This window comes from Sciurus vulgaris (assembly GCF_902686455.1).
Source record: "Sciurus vulgaris genome assembly, chromosome: 3".
Classification (NCBI taxonomy): domain Eukaryota; kingdom Metazoa; phylum Chordata; class Mammalia; order Rodentia; family Sciuridae; genus Sciurus; species Sciurus vulgaris.
This window is the reverse complement of record NC_136463.1, coordinates 36,587,124-36,604,232: the sequence shown is the minus strand read 5'-3', so window position 1 is coordinate 36,604,232 and position 17,109 is coordinate 36,587,124. Positions and strand designations below refer to the sequence as shown.

The 17,109-nt window shown below is 36.7% G+C and overlaps 1 protein-coding gene and 1 long non-coding RNA gene across 2 annotated transcripts in view; both read left to right on the top strand.

The window, feature by feature from the left end:
- Positions 1–17,109, top strand: part of BCAS3 (BCAS3 microtubule associated cell migration factor) — a 568,797-nt gene that overhangs the window by 388,322 nt on the left and 163,366 nt on the right.
- On the top strand, positions 398–2,088 carry LOC306656376. The gene is made up of 2 exons (XR_013762492.1): positions 398–579; positions 614–2,088. It is a non-coding gene; the product is annotated as an uncharacterized lncRNA (long non-coding RNA).

The following is a 17,109-nucleotide window of genomic DNA, read 5'->3' as shown; positions in this document are numbered from 1 at the left end:
AGATACAGCAGGGCAACCTTTGAGGTCCATTGATGAAAAGCCCTCTGTTCTGTGCCTTGAGTCTGGGGGAGGAGCATTCAGTGCTAGAAGAGTTAATAAACACCAAGAGCTGTGCTCATCTTGTAGCTTTAGTGAGGCTTAATCTGTAAGCTTGATTACCTCCTAACCCTCTCTCTTGTCTCTCCCTTCAAGCACTGCAGGGGTTTTATGGCAGTATTAGTGGCATTGTGCCCATCATTGGCTTTAGGGAAATGATTCTACAAGAAGGAAAAGCAGAAAGAGTGGATTTGTGTGCTGTGTGTTGTCATTAACACAAGAATAACCTTAGGAGCTCCACAGGCAGGAGGGGATGTCTGTCCTTACTAGAAAACTGCAGGTGAGATGTCACTGGTTTTTTTTTTTTTTTTTTCTTGCAGCCCACCTTGTCCCCACCCTAGTGGCATCATTATGTAGAAGGACATGGTTTTACACATTAAGTGGGATATCAGTTATATATCATGGAGAGTGCTTTGTATTCTCTGTGATATTTCATAAAAATACAGGCTGGGTGTGTGTGTGTGTGTGTGTGTGTGTGTGTGTGTGTGTATGTGTGTGTGTGTGTGTGTGTGTTTAGACACATTCACAGATTTGCCATGTAATTAATTCTCAGTATTGAGATATTCTGGAGTCTGAGACCAGATTGAGTGTTCCCTGTTTTGCCAAACATCATTAAATCATTAGTGTAGGGGACTTGTTGTGAAGCACCGATTAAAAGCTCAGAGAAGCCCTTGTACATTTTTATATTAATCCCGAGAGCTTTCCAATATTCTCTTTCCTCTTTCTAATGAGGAGTCTGAGAAGATGATGTATTATTTCATTTTAAAATTCTTGGAAGATAAACAAAGACAGAAAATGATTATGGCTACGGATAAGGGATTAAACTATTCAGCCAACAAGCTGTAATAAACAAACAAATACTTAGCCAATATATGTTAAACCGGGAGCCAGGAGGTAGAAATAATGTGGCTTAGATTTTGACTCTGTGCAGTCAGAGGATATGAGAGAAACAGGGAGAGTTCTCCCTTACCCCCAGGGTATTAGTCAGGTCCACTGAAGAACAGGTCTGTCCTTCAAATATGAGGGAACAACTTAGGACCTGATAGCAAGTGATGGACTTGATAGCTTGGGATGGCCAGAGCTTGTTGCCTCTATTAGAGAGCATCGTCCCATGCTGTGTACTGGTGCCATGGAACAGAAAGCTGCAGGCAGACCTCACAGATGGCATGTGGTGTTGTCCACACTGAGTTTTGTGCTTTATGCTCAGAATCAAGTTATCCTAGCCATCCAGCACTGGGAGGGATGGGGAATAAGATAACCATGGAGAGCCTGAGGATGCAATATAAGCTCTGTGAGGACAGGATCTTACCTGCCACTGCCTTCCTAGCAGGTGGAATAGTCCTAGGCATATAAGGGTAATTTGATTAAAATTTTTATGTCATTAATTCACATGACTGTCAAGGGACAAGACACTATTAGATCCTTGCCTGATCCTGTGCTTTTATGGTAAGGCCTGAAACTCTTCAGTTCCACTGGTGGCGGTCACCTATAGGATTCTAAACAGACAGAGCAAAGTACTGAGTTGCCATGAGATAATTCTGATAGGTACTCAGAGAACTAAGAAGCTGCTCATTGCTATGGGTAATATGATCTTTGAGTTGTTGCTCAACTATGTATGAATCAATACACCCAAAAATAATCTTCTGCATACTTAAGCAGCCAAAGAGCTTGAATATTCCAATCATTTCCTTTTGCTGGTCTCAAGTAATTTCTTTTTGTCTTTTGAAACAAAAATCTGCAAATTGGTGTTTTTTTTTTCTGAGTTGCCAGATGATTATTAAGTGGGCATTTTCAGGATGAATTCAGTAAAGACAGTCTGATTGCTGACCTTCAATACTAATTGTTTAAGTTACGTTATTTGCTGAGTGAAAGGGGACCCACTGTGGTCATAGACTATATACCTACTATCTTAAGAAGATGCCTTGAGAGAGGAAAGAAACATAAAATTTGTAAAAAGCATAATTAGGAGTGTGTAGGAGGTGGAAAAAAGAATAGGAAGAGAGAAGAGTCAAGAAGGAGGGAGGGAAGAACTTGGCGCTCAATTAATGGGCTTCTTCCATTTTCATTTTTTCCCCACATGAATTCAGTGTTAATGAATTCACAATCTCCAGAAAAGGGAAATTTGTTATTTTGTACAGGAGGCTGCTTGAGAAAACACTAGGATAATACATATAGTACTTGATGAAGCTATGGAAAAAAAAGAAAAATTTAGATTCATAAGATGACAACCAATTTAAAAAAAAAAAAAAAAAGGTAGAGCCTACAGCATTGTGGAGAGACTAAAAGCCCAAGAAATTTAGTCATGTTACCCATGGTCAGGAAATGGTAAATCCTTCCCAACTAGTGCTGTCTGTCTTGAATGTTTCAAAATGTAGTGTGAAAAATGTTAAACTTGCAAGCAATTTGCATTCTATAAATGCAAAAGAAATTTTTTTCAATATCAGCTAAGAATTATACAGGAAAAGGTTATTTTGAAGAGCAACCTTTCAACTCTATTGAGACTGGCTTGTGATCAATGCTGATGAGACATTGGCAATGAACCTGTATAATGTAAATGGCATTTTAGTTGACAAAAATGTTGTGACCCAAGTCTTGGAGGAACCTAACTCACTTTTTCCCATAAAAATTTCCATATTCACGAATTCACTTTTCATGGTGACTGTATTTAATCAAGAAATTGTATTCAAAATATGGGAAGAACTCTGATAACTCAATAATGAGATGACAATTCAATTAAAAAGTGGGCATTTGGAAAAAAGACATACAATGAAAGAATATGAAATATACAATTTTGTTCATGCGACATTCTTTAAAAAGCAAAACTATAGAGATGCAGTGCAGATCAGTGATTGCCAAAGACCAAGAGTTGGGAAAAAAGGATTAACTTTACAGAGGCATAAAGGGAGATTTGGGAGTGGTGAGTATTCTATATCTTAAGCCCAGTGCCTCAGGAGTCTGAGACAGGAAGACCACAAACTCCAGATGAGCCTCAGCAGTTAAGCAAGGCCCTGTCAAAAACAAAAACAACAAAAACAAACAAATAAACAAAAAATGGGGGAGGGGGCAGGCGGGAGGTTTAAATGAATGTAAATCAAAACCAGTATAAAGGTAATTAAAACAACAGTGAGGGCTGGAGCTGGAGCTTAGCGGTAGAGCCCTTGCCTCAAACATGAGGCACTGGGTTCAATCCTCAGTACCACACAAAAATAAATAAAATAAAGGTATTGTGTTCATCTACAACTAAAAAACTAATAGTAATAAAAAAAAACAGGGCTAAGGTTGTGGCTCAATGGTAGAGCACTTGCCTCACGTATATGATTCTCAGCACCACACATAAATAAAGGAATAAAATAAAGGTCCATCAACAACTAAAAAAAAAATTTAGAATAAAAGACAGTGACATAAACTCCAAGGCCGTGCATAAAACTAGTACCTAATTTTTCAACTTAAAAAATAATAAAAGTTGTATTTTATTTGAATCAATTGGCCTTTAGCTCAGCAAAATCTAGTATAGGGGTTGGGCTATCACCATACAAGGCAATAATAATTAAAATTTTTCTTTATTTGAATTGCTAATGGGCTAATGGTTTAAATACTTCTTATCCATATTCTACTATGTTCTTCTCTTCCATGACCATGCTGTGACCTTTCAAAACAAAAGTTAGAGATCGGAAGTAACTAACTGACAATTACAGTGGTTGATACACTCCAGTTTAAATAGAAGTGTCCTTGGTTAAAATATGGTTCATTCATCGGTCAAACTGTCCTTATTTCCTTTAATTGAATTAAGATGGACAAATGAGAGATGTGTGCAAGACAGAAAAAAAATCCTTTCACAAATCACTGTTATCCTCCCTCTGAGTGTAAAACGAATCAATTAAAAGCATGTCAAAGCATCTTTGACTCTTGAGCAACGTTAGCACAGAAAACATTTTGTAAAAGCAGAAATTTGAGTGAAAAATTGATCACCTTTTACAGTTAGATGTAATTTAGTATTATCTCTGAGAATTGTGAATTAGTTTATTTTGTATGTGCTTGTTTGGCCACAGACGATAACTGTGCTTAAAAAGCCTTCATTTTTTCATCTGGATTTCAAGTTCAAAATACAAAATTAGAAGAAAATGCACAATTCACAAATGTACAATGAGCAATTTGCTTTTATCTGATCATGTGCTAAATAGTATTGCTTGGGGAGAGGTGTAAGAATAGGATAGAAGGTGTTTTATTTTCCTATTTAATAACCTGTTGCTTTGAAAAATAGCGTCCTTTCTCTTTTGAGTGCATTGAATTATTTATTGTACTGTAGCTTATTTATGGATTCATGCACATTTTACAAAATAAAATGTTAAGGCTTATTTTATTAAAATTAGTTACCTGTCCCTTTATTTTCCCTCCATTTTCACTAGCATATACACAGGCTTATACTGCTTCACTCAGAGCCTACTTTCTGTTTGTAATCCTTCCATTTCCATACTGAATGTTTTTTCCTGCTATCTAAATCTGGTCATACATATGCTCACAAGTTGTTTTGTTTGTTCTTTTGACTGTTTTTCCAGAAATGTTTTATCAGTATACATTTGGGTGGATGGGGGGGATGAAGCAAGTCTTATTTACTTAAACTTTCAAAAATATTGAAGTGCTTTCGATTTCTACATGTTGACTGTTAGAGACTCGACTGGCCAACACAAACCAACTCTAAGTCGTTTTTGATGTTATCAGGAACATCAAGATATACCCTTCAGTAAGAGGTCTTAAGAACTCACTCAGAATACTCCAAATGTCAGCCTTTAGAGTTTCCTATCTCTGGACTTTATGACTGTGACATGTTCTCTGCTAGCTTTCTGGTATGTCTGTGAAACTCTTATCATTTGTCTCTTAGTATAGACCAAGCTGATGAAAGAGAGCCTGGATGTGAATCACAGATCACCAACCCAGTTACCCTTGTTGTTTTCCCTTGGTTTGTAGTATATACTTTGAAATTTTTCATCTGTAAGTTGTTGGCACTGAAAAGAATAATTTTTCCTTCTTCCCCCTATAATAAATTAATAGAATTTAAAAACACAGGGCAGGAAGCTAGAATTATTGGCAAACATGTTGATAGTTATTTATTGATGATTTTGCTCATTGGCAGTATAAAGTGTGTGTCACTTGTCATTAGCGGTATCGCGGTAACAATTTCAGCACGTTATGTTCTCTTTTTATTTACTCTGGTGGCAACATGTTTCTGAACAGGGCCACTGGCTATGGGTCAAGAGGTCAGACTTTGAGGTTAAAAGTAGATGGGGTCATTTGCTATTAACCTAAGATTAGTAGCTAAGATTTGTGGGGTTTTTTTTTTTTTTTGTTTTGTTTTCTTTTTAACAGATTTCATCCTATTTCTGTAAAATGCCCAATTTTAGAAGAATTTCTCCTTTCTGATCTGCATTCTATTTATTTATCATTAAGGGTTTTTTTTTTTTTTTTTTCCTATCCAGATCTTTTCCCAGCCCCTCTTGCAGTCCATGAAGCACCCTTAACTTTTTCTAAGATTTAAAAAAAATTCCTCTTTAACCTTTATCTTGCAGCTAATGTTTTCTGTGCTTTTGAATTTTTTCAGACTTGCCTCCCGCACACATTCACATGCCAAATAACCAGTGCATGGCAGAGTTTTAGGGTCCTGATGATATTACCCTCCCAAGATGGTCTATCTCTGTATATTATTGCTATTAAATAGTCTCCAAGTCTTAAGTAACGAGTTTTCTTCTTGTCATTTTTCAACTTTAAGGAACTACAAGTGGGTGCCCTGATAGCTGAAACTGCCCCTGTCTCTCTACTCTGCAGCTAAAATGTCACCTGTTAGTATGTAGTTTCATTAGCCATGTCTGAAAACTGTTTAAATAGAAAGGAACTTCTTGTAACAAGTGTTGTCTGTCTAACTTCCCCACAAGAGAATTCGCACACAGTTGTCAATTTTAAATCCTGGTTATAGGCCATGAGCCCAAGAACTAAGGGGATTTAAAGTTAAATTTCTTTTCTCTTAAATCTTGACTCGTTTGTTTACTAGAAGGAGATTTAATGTTCATATTTTTTGTTTTGTTTTGTTTTGATACTGGGGGTTGAACCCTGAGGTGCTCTGCCACTGAACTGTATCCCCAGACTTTTTCAAATTTTATTTTAAGACAGGGTTTCACTAAATCGCAGAGGCCAATCTCAAACTGGTAATCCTCCTGCCTCAACCTCCCAAGTCGCTGGAATTACAAGTGAACACCACCACACTTGATGACTTCATGTATTTTTAAAAATTGTTATTGTTGATTCTTGCTCTCTGTAACCTTAGCAGTAGGTCTATCAGGTGAGTAAGCAGTGAGTACAGTGTGAGCCCAAGGTACAACAAGCAAGAGAAGGTCTTTAATGCAGATTTGTCAGAGTGCAGTGTTGAGTTTAACTGTTTAAAAGGAGAGGAAAGTAAAGTGTGTGTGTGTGTGTCTGTGTGTGTGTGTGTCTGTGTGTGTGTGTGTTTGGGGAGGGGTTATTGTATTGAGATTGAACCTAGGCAAGTATTCTATCTCTGAGCAATATACCTCCAATCCCCATAAAAGATTTAAATATGTTAAACCTATGATAAACTATTGATCAAAAATCACGCACAAAAAAATTGTAATTTATAGTACCCCATATAGAGTAACAGTTCAAAGTGTGTAGTCTCTGTTGCTAAGCTTTGTTGCTGTGCTTGGAGTTAAGGAAGGTAGAGAATATTTACAGAAAGCTTTCTAGAGAAGGAGCACCTTCCCCTTCAGTAGAAATCCAGGTAGAGAAGAGAAACATAAGTTAGAGAAGAAAGAAAAGGGACAGAATATTCACAGGACTTCAGATGTTGACTTGGCCACGATTTAAAGTCCTCGCAGGGAGTCCTAAGAGGTGAATCCAAAGCAGTGAGTGCTTCAGCTAAGAAGGTTGGACTTCATCCTTGAAGGAATAGGGAAAATTTTAAACAGAAGAGTAGTGACATAGTGAGACTTGCATTTTAAATGCAATTTGGTAGCTGTAGAGAGGGCAGATTTGAAGAAAGGTCAGCTGCAGTCAGGGAGACCATGTAAAGGGCAGGGCTTAATGGAATTTAAAGGAAAAGTATGGAAAGAAGTAAAAAATTAAGAAATGTCTGAGTCAAAATTGTTAGATATATAGTGATTGGATATCAGACATGAGGAAATGGGGGAATTTAATCTGAACCCCAGGCCTCTCTTTGCTAATTAAGTAGAAGAGAGAATATAATAGAAGCAGTTTACTGGGGAGCTCAGTTTTAGTCATGTTGTTTTTGATGTACCAATAAGACAACCAAGGGCAAGTCAGCTTGGCCCTAGCCTAAAAATTGCAGAGTTAGCAACCTATCACTATGGAAGGTAAGAGGGAAAGTATGTGGTAAGAAAAACTGAGTTAAGGGCAACATGCAAAATGTTATAAACTGCAGAGGATGATTTGTTCACAAGGAACCATCAAAGAAGCAAGAACAGAACCCCAAGAGTAGAGTGCCACCAGAAGTCATAGGGAAGTTGGTTTCAGTCAGTAGAATCATTAACTATATGTCAGATGTGGTGGCAAGCACCTGTATCCCAGCAACTTGAAGACTAAAGCAAGGGGATCACTTGAGTCCAGGAGTTCAAGGCCAGCCCAGGCTACATAGTGAAACCTCATCTCTTAAAATTAAAAACACATACATTTATATATGTATACTTGTATTAACTTTTTAATTAAAATATATTCATATACTAATTTTTTTTTAATTTTAAGAGATGGATTCTTGCTGTATATATACATATGGTTCTGGAAGATAAGGCCAGAAGTAGCCATTGGATTTAATCACTAGCAAGTCTCAGAGAGGACTTTTTCATATAGAAGTGAAGCAGAAAGCCACTTTACAATGAATTACAAATATGTAATATGTCTCTTTGTAATATGTCTCTTCTTTGTCATTTTCAAGAGAGGGTCTTTTTGTCATTCAGAAAACTTGAGTATATTTGTTGTTCAAAGGGGAGAACACAGAAATGAGAGATGGATTCAAAATGGAAGAGATTGGAGGAATATTCTGAGTAACCAGAGGAGATTGGGTTGGAGACCTTGAAAAGAAGGAGAGCTAGAATTTATGTAATAGGAAGAAATAGGTCGAGGTGGATGGGGACATATGTTGTTTAGTAAACAGTCAATGGAGGTGTTAAGTTGATTGGCCTCAAGCTCATATTATCTCCCTTCTCTTTCCTTCCATCATTTAAGAGAATTATGTTCCCTAGCCCCTCTTAATTTTACTGTTCACAAAGATTCATCTATTGGCCTATAACAGTAACATTTTATTACCATAACTATAAATGTGGTGTGTGTTGTGTGTGTGTGTGTGTGTGTGTGAAAGAGAGAGAGAGAGAGAGATTAATAACATACTTTAAGGCGTAACATTTTAGTGTAGTTGTTTAGTTTTCTTGTATGTGTGTTGGTATATTTTTTAGCGACTATGTAGTATTCTGCTATTTATTTAACCCAACTCTCATTAATGATTATTTTTTGTGTTCCTTTGCTTTTGTTAGTGTTGCTGTTATGGTTTGGCTGGTTGGTTGGTTTTTGCTTTTATCAATAATTTACTCCTTTTACATTTTGGCACATGTATATTATTATTCCTTCAGAGTATATTCCTCCTCCTAGTAGAATTGCTGGACCAATGAGTATGCATTTTATTAGGGTTTTTGATATCTACTGCCAAAATTACTTTTAAAAAGTGTTGTCAGGTTTATACTCCCATATACAGTTTTAGAGAATGCTTTCCCTGTATTCTCTTAACATGAATATCATTATTATTTTGTTTGTTCATTGGTCTGTCTTTAGTGTGAAGTGCTTTTCATGTCTTTTGATCACATGACAGAATATATTTTCATCATTTTTCATTTATTGAGTAAAATAAGAAATAAAACAATTAAACATATAAAAATCATTTGAGTATTAGAAATGTTCAGCCTGGCTTCTCTCTATAAGTATTTTTGAGGTAGCAATAATAAGGCCCTTTTGCCTTAGTAAAACAAAACAAAACAAAAAATGAATGACTTAGAGGGTATTGAAAAGTTGTGGAGGGGAACACTTTCAGTAAGGATGATATTATGATTTCATACCATGAGGTAACCTTCTTTCAAATATATAGCAATGATAAACTGTTGGAAAAATAAGGGGAAAAGAAAGAAAATTTAGAAGCCAAATAAGAGCTCAAAAGCAGAATAAATATCTCCATGCACCAAACTGACAGAAATACAAAGGGCTGAAAGGAAGTCACTATTTGACGTAGGGTTTGAAATATAACTCAAGTCTTTGGGAGTTCACCTTCTACAGGATCTGAGGAACTAAGTGTGTCCCATTTTAGAGCTACACAGTATGTCTTCAAAATGACATTAAAGAGCTGGGCATGGTGGTGCATGTCTGTAATCCCAGAGACTTGAGAGGCTGAGGCAGGAAGATTGATTGCAAGTTCAAAGCCAGCCTCAGCAACTTAGCAAGACCCTAAGCAACTCAGTGGGACCCTGTCTCTAAATAAAATATAAGAAGGGCTGGGGATATGTTTCAGTGCCTCTAGGTTCAATCCCTGGTGCCAAAATAATAATAATGATGATGATAATGATGACGATGACAATGAAACTAAAGAAAGCTACTGCTGACTACTGACAAGTGGCCTACAGCAAACTGTGCACCTGTAGAGAAAGACAGCTTGAGGAGCTGAGCTAAGATATACCCTCTTTTCCTGGTTTGGACTTTTCACAATATTAATAAAGGGTTGGACCTCCTCATTCCCTAACATAAGACCAGATTCTGGACTGGCTTCCCAGGGCTTCCGTCTCTATTAACTGCCAGACAGAGAGCGGTGCACTTGTAGAGAATGCAGAGTTCAGTCTAACTCTCACTTAAGATGAACTGTGAATCAGTTGTCACAATCCATAAAATAAAGTACCAAGAAAAGCAGACTATAAAACAAATAGGATCTGAAACAGTTCAGATGAAAGGAAAATAACACAAAAACTGAAAAAAAAACTTTATATTTAAGATCTTCAGAAGGACAAAGGAATAGCTTCATAAAACAAGAGATTATAAAACAAAACCAATAAGAATGAAATAAGACAAGAACATATTTGTCAGTAGTTTACTAAGAAAAAAGTACAGATGTATAAAAATGTGAAATGGTAGTTTAAAAAAACATGGAGTTTAGAAATATCAATATATATCTTCCAAGGATCCCAAAACAATAAAAGAGGGAAATTATATTTACATAATAATCAAGAATTTTCCAAAATTGTAGAGATTAGCTCTCAGATTAAAAGTGCACCTTGAGTTGTGAGCATAATAAATAAAATTTTACCTGTATACTTTGTAGTAGAATTGAATCCATTTTTTTTAAAGATAGCAGAGAGAAAGACATATTACCTACATAGATATGAAACTTAGATTTATGATAGATTTCTCATTGGTGTCAATGATGTAAAAAAATAATGGAATGCAGGGTGCGGTGGTGCTTGCCTGTAATCCCAGCAGCTCAGGAGTTTGAGACAAGAGGATCACAAGTTCAAAGCCAGCCTCAGCAAAAGTGAGGCGCTAAGCAATTCAGTGAGTCACTGTCTCTAAATAAAATACAAAATAGGTCTGCAGATGTGGCTCAGTGGTCAAGTGCCCCTAAATTCAATCCCTGGTACCCGCCTCTCCCCCAAAAAAGATAATGGACTAATATACCAAAGTGAGGAGCAAGAATAATAAATGTACAGTTCTATATCCAGCTAAAATTATCATTCAGTGCTTTTACACAGTGGCAAGAGTTTATTGCTGTTTCACTCTTATTGAAAAAGAACATTTGTTTTTTCTTAAATGGAGTTTAATTATGTTGCTCAGGCTGGTCGCCAACTCCTAGACTCAGGTGATCTTCCTTCTTCAGTTTCTTGAATTGTAGGACAACAGGCATGCTCACTGCACCCAACTGAAAATCTTTTAAAGATGTACTTTACCACAAAACTATGAATGTAAATGAAAGGAGTGATATGCAAGATACAGAATTATATTGGTAATTAACTTTAAAGGTATAATAATAATAGATTAGCTGTACCTTTTATATTATAATTTACTAAATCTCAGACAATAATAATAAGGAAGATAAGGGAATGTTCAGCTGTAATTAAAACATATTCATGACAGATACTTAAATATTGAATAACCTAGATTAATTTAAAGTTAAAGTATAATACAAAAATTCAACAGTAAGCCATTAATAGAATTACAAACTCTAGCTTCCAAACATATACAGAAAAATTATTAGAGAAAACTTTTGATGTAATAAAACAAGAAAGATTATACAAAATAAGATGATAGAAATAAGCCCCAGTATATCAATAATCAAACTTAAAGAATTATAGTACCAAATTTTTAGCATTCTGCTTTATAAGAAAGGTGATCTGTAGAATGTCATTAACTTATATCAATTGTAGGAAATTTTCAGTCAGGTTTTGCTGCAAGCAACAAATGGCTTCATTTTCTTTTCCTCGTTATTACAGACATATTGAGTCAGAGAAAGAAAATATTGTCTTGTAAATTCACAGATTTGGGTCATTCACCAGAATTGATAGACACTTCAAAGATTTCATCAATTCTCCAAGTAGATGAAATTTCCATTTCAAGTGAAGCTAACAAATTCTGAGCTACCTTTGAAGCAATTCCAGAATTCAGACTTCCATGGGGTTTCCAAGATAGAGTAAATATGTGATTCTTAAATTCATAGCCTAAATTTTGGATTGTTTTTCTTTCTTTTTTTTTTTTTTTCATTTGGATTGTTTTTCAAAGACTGAAAATGCGTGTCAGGAAATATCACTTTCTATCCTCCAGCTCCTGTTTGTCAAGTATCCTATTCTGACCTCTGAGATGGGGCTTGTGTGTGTGTGTGTGTGTGTGTGTGTGTGTGTTTGAGGCGGGGGCTGGGGATTGAGCACAGGGCCTTGAACATTCTAGGCAAATTGTCTACCAGTGGACCCCATCCCAGGCTTTTTAAATTTTATTTTGAGACTGAGTCTCAGTCAGTTGAACTTTGTGACCCTCCTGTCTCAGCCTCCTGAGGGCTGAGATTACAGACATGTACCATTGCTCCAGACTGGGGGTTCACGCTATAGTGTGCTATGTAAGGCAGTCTCCACCTGCCATAACTAGTCAGCCTGCAGGCTTGGGGACAGGGGTGGAGACAGCCTATTCCAAGCTGCCTTTTTGACTGTCAGAATCTGTTGCAATGACTAAATGGCCCTGCAAATGTTCAAATATTACAAATCTCCAGGTTAGGTAGATAAATCACTTTAACCATTAACAATTAATTTAGTCTTAGTTAAGTTTCTTCACTATTCACATATGCCATTTGTACTTGTAACCAAAAAAGACTTGGTAGAATATATGAAACTTGCAAAAATATGCTGTATTTTCTCTTATTTTCTTTTTACTGCAAATAAAATATAGGTTGTCCAGGGTAAATCATCCTTAATGAAATATTTTTTATACTTTTCCTTCCTATCAAGTGGGTTCCCTCCTCCCAACTGGACACTCTCTCAAGCTCTTTCCTAATTCATTGTGACTACAGTTATCCACAAATTAAACATATATTTATTCTGCTTGGTAATGAGCACAGGAATGAGCTAATGGTTATCCTTAGGAATGATTGTACGCAGATTTTTATTTTTTTATTCTGTTAAGGTGTAAAGATCTAAAACTTTTCTTTAGGGACACTGACATCAGAAGAATATATTCATAGTTTTAAAACTGCTCAGGAAGCTGAGGCAGGAGGATCACAAGTTCAAAGCCAGCCTCAGGGGCTGGAGTTTTGGCTCAGTGGTAGAGTGCTTGCCTGGCATGTGTGAGGCCCTGGGTTCAATACTCAGCACCCCATATAAAAAAATAAAATAAATAAAAGCCAGCCTCAGCAACTAAGCAAGGCCCTAAGCAACTCAGCAAGACTCTGTTTCTAAATAAAATATTAAAAAGGGCTGGGGATGTGACTCAGTGGCTAAGTGCCCCTGGGTTCAACCCCCAGTACCAAAAACAATAAACAAAAAACAGACAAACAAACAAAAACCCTGAAAATGCAACTTCTTTTTACCTCTCTTTTCACTATAGAAACAACAGTAGCCTCTGCCACTATCTAAAGAACTCTTCAGGTTTATACATGTGCAAGTCTCATTTGTTGCTCTGACTTGAGCTGAAATCAGTGTAGTCTGAACTACTGCAGAGAAGCTATTCCATAACATAGTGAGTCTCAGAATTTATTTTTTCAACTGATATTTCCAGCTCTGGATTCTGTGACATTTGCCCAAAGGGAAACACCGGTCCCGTGGATTGCACTGTGCATCCATTGTCTGCACTGTCACAGGAATAGCGCGTAAAGCTGTTTGCATAGCGTGCTAACTCTATCAGGGTCAGTTCCAGTCTGTGGCCGCTAAAAATGAAAACCATGCCCCAACCGGGACAAGAGCAGGGTCAACAGCTGGCAAAGGATATGGCAATCATTTATATAAATATGCTTTCTCAAGCCCACAAAAACAAAAAACCCCAACCCAACAGCTGGGAAGGGTTGGAAGTAGCCCCAAGGCTGGTTAGTCCCCTTCCAGATGGGGAGGTTAGACTGGGGCTAGCCAGACTGCTCCACATAGACTTCCGATTCGCATTAGAAATGAAAAGAGGAGAGGAAAGGGAAAAGGAAGAAAGGCTACAAGCATGACTGCTCTGTTTTTCACCTAACTTAATCAAATAAGTGAAGACTTTCCGAGACGGAAGGCTTGCATTTATCGGTATTCACGCTCCGTTTTTTCTGTTTATCACACTGTCTAATACACTTCTTAACTGCTTAAACAGAAAGCATATATGCTCTAAAGTATAGTTTATATATAATGTCATGGTTATTTGTAGACAGATTGAAGAACCAATCTCAGATTTATGTCCTGTTTACATCTTCCAAACACTTATGTTGAACATTCAATGCTGGAGAAGATAATAATTGTGGTGTTGGCTCCCTCCCAGAATTTTATCCAAAGGATAGGGTTCATTTTGTAATTTGATTTACTTTATAATACATCGTTATTGCACATCTAATATGTCCAACAGAATAACGAATACCATTTTTCTGGGTTCATCTTAAGGTTGCATACCATGAGGTAAAAGCATTATTTTTGTAACATGTTGATGCTACAAGAGGCAAAGGTGAAGAGTCTGTGACTTTCAAACTTCCAGAGTAATATAGTGAAATAAAAGATCCCAGTGATGATAAAAATTTTGTTCTCATTATCCAGAAATAGGCAATCTCTTCCTAATAAAGGAGAGCTCTGCTTAAGCCATATTGAATGGCAGGCACTTTCCTCCTGTCCAGCCACTATTTGCATAAGGGAAAGCTTACATAATGAATTCACTTACAGGTGTAGGATGAGCTCATGATACCAGAATCCATAAAGAGACATAAATTAGGGTCTGAAGCCAGAATTGAGACATTGTCTTAAGAGAATTGCTGGTCTGACATGGAAGTTAAATAACGTATTTTCCTTCTTGTATTGATCTGCCTGAAACAAACATTTTACCTTTATTCACAGAATGTCAAAGCTAGATGGAACTGTAGTGATCATCTCAGATACCTGCTCTCAACTTAGTGCCAGAGTAGTGGCAATCAGAAAGGTAGAATGTGTAGCTGGAGGATGACATGGACCCCAAATCAGGTATTCTTCTTCTAACTATATACAGAGGGCCCTGTGCTCCGGACAGAAGAGAGACAGAACTCAGGAGTGTGAAAGATCAAATCTGTCTGCTGCTCTCAGATACACTCAGATTTACTATGCAATTGTATTTACTTTCCACTTTGTTCTGTGGCTCTGTGGAATCAAAGCAAGTGTTGCTTAAGTATCAACATTGTATTAGAAATTCTGATCATTCCTAAATTATGTTTCGATCAAATACTTCCATGGATAGTAATAAGAGTAATAAGAGGAGTGTGTGAGGTGTTGGCTCTGTCGGTCTATCTCCTTTCTATGTGTGGTCCTAGATTTTAACCTTTTGCAGGTTTTGTGTCCACTGAGTTTGACAAATATGAGTACCCAGTGGATGCCTGCTGAAGAATAATTAAAATAAAGTGCAGGAAATGCTGACTTTGAAGTTATTTACTCATTTAAATATATTCTTCCATGATAGCTATAACTGTGATTGCTCTAACTATACACAATAGTTTTTGTATACCAAATACTTTTGGGGATGGGGATGCTTTTTATTACCTCAATTTATACAGTAATAATTTTGCAGGAAAGTAAGCGTAGGCAGAGGTGTTTCTGTCTTGACATCATTTCTGTTCCTGCCATCTTCCATTCTGTTTCCTGGCCCTCTTTTAGTTTCTATGCATTTACTTTTAGTTAATCTATTCCATTTTAATGCATTGTTCAGTTGTCTCAGACACTTTCTTAGCATTTATCTACAAACTTTATGTGTAAAAATAAGACAGGCTTAAACGTGTACTCAGAATTTAAGAACTAGTGATTTAATTTCCTGATTCTCAGAGTCCAAATATTTCCTTAAGATTGATACAGATTGAACACTCGGGCCTAGGGTGTGGCTCAGTGATAGAGTGCTTGCCTAGTAGGCACACGACCTGGAGTTCAATCCCCTACATGGTATTGGGGTTTCAGGGTGAGAATCCTAATTAATGTAGGTTGGCTTAAAATTATTGGAAGTTCGCAAGATGCATATTTCTAGAGTATCATTTTAACATAATGATACTTAGAAATCACTGATACTCCCCTGAAGACTACTGCATTTAGAATACATTTGCAAGCTCCAAACTTATGTTTCTTAATCTTTCCTAGTCCATAATCCATTTCTGGTCTTGCTGGGATATACCAGGAAGATACTTCGTCTTTACATTTCTTATCCCTCTTTTTATCTATCTGTATCATACACAACCACAAAATGCCTATCTTCTTGCCTATTCCATTGTATACAATGTATATGCTGCCATCCTGCCTTACTCTGTCCCCTGAACACTGCCACAGCTCTGACTGCTTCCCTGTCAGACACTGGAAAAACAGAGGTAGCAGCTCGGCATGTGGTTTTACATAATGACAATTTAACTTCAAGGTGACTGCAACTTCTCTCCCGTAGTTTAAAGGCAAATAGTATCCATCTGAACCAAATTTAAGGTGCGATGGACACCATCCTTTTGGTGTGGGTGATTCAGTGTGATTATCTAATCCCATTTTTTTCCAATTTATGGCCTGAATGAACCTTGTGAAAGGTTTAGAATGCGATAATAACTATAACGAACAAATCTAAAGAAATACTTTCAGAGTAGACAAATGTTAATTTTAAACAGTGAACTGGAAGGGTAATGAATTATTAATATAATAGTTTCTTTCTCAAACAACAGTGACAGCTTGATTTTGATAGGATTCCTATGATCTTTGTAAGTGTATTCATGCCATTAATGTTGTCCTCAGCATTAGATCCTATCTCTGTCTCCTTTCAAAAAGCCCTGCAAAGTTAGTTTACTTAAAACTACCTGAAAACATCTTTCTAGATATCCACCTTACTTCAGGACCCTGGGGTCATAACCTTTTAACCTTACAGGTTATAGGTCTTTTGCTTTTTGATCTTTCTTGGTTCCTTGGTTCTTGCCTACTTCCTCCTTAACATTCAAGCCTTGTTAAATGAGGAAATTGGAAACACCAATTTAGGATGAGATAAGTTAACTTCTCTTCAAGAATTATGCAAAAAGATGATTTTAAATGGAAACATGCTTGGCAAAAATTGAGCAAAACTAACTTTGGCATCCTGTCTAAGCCAGTTTGTAGTTAGGCCCCATTGTTTCTTATCAAACAAAGCTAACAAACTAAAAACTTAGAATGTGTTGTTGACTTAGTGATAACATTTTGATTTAGGTCCTGAGGTAGCTTGCTTGGGATGTTAGAGGGAGTGAAAGTGATCTAAGTGTATGAGAAGTAGATGAATAAAATTAGTTGGTTA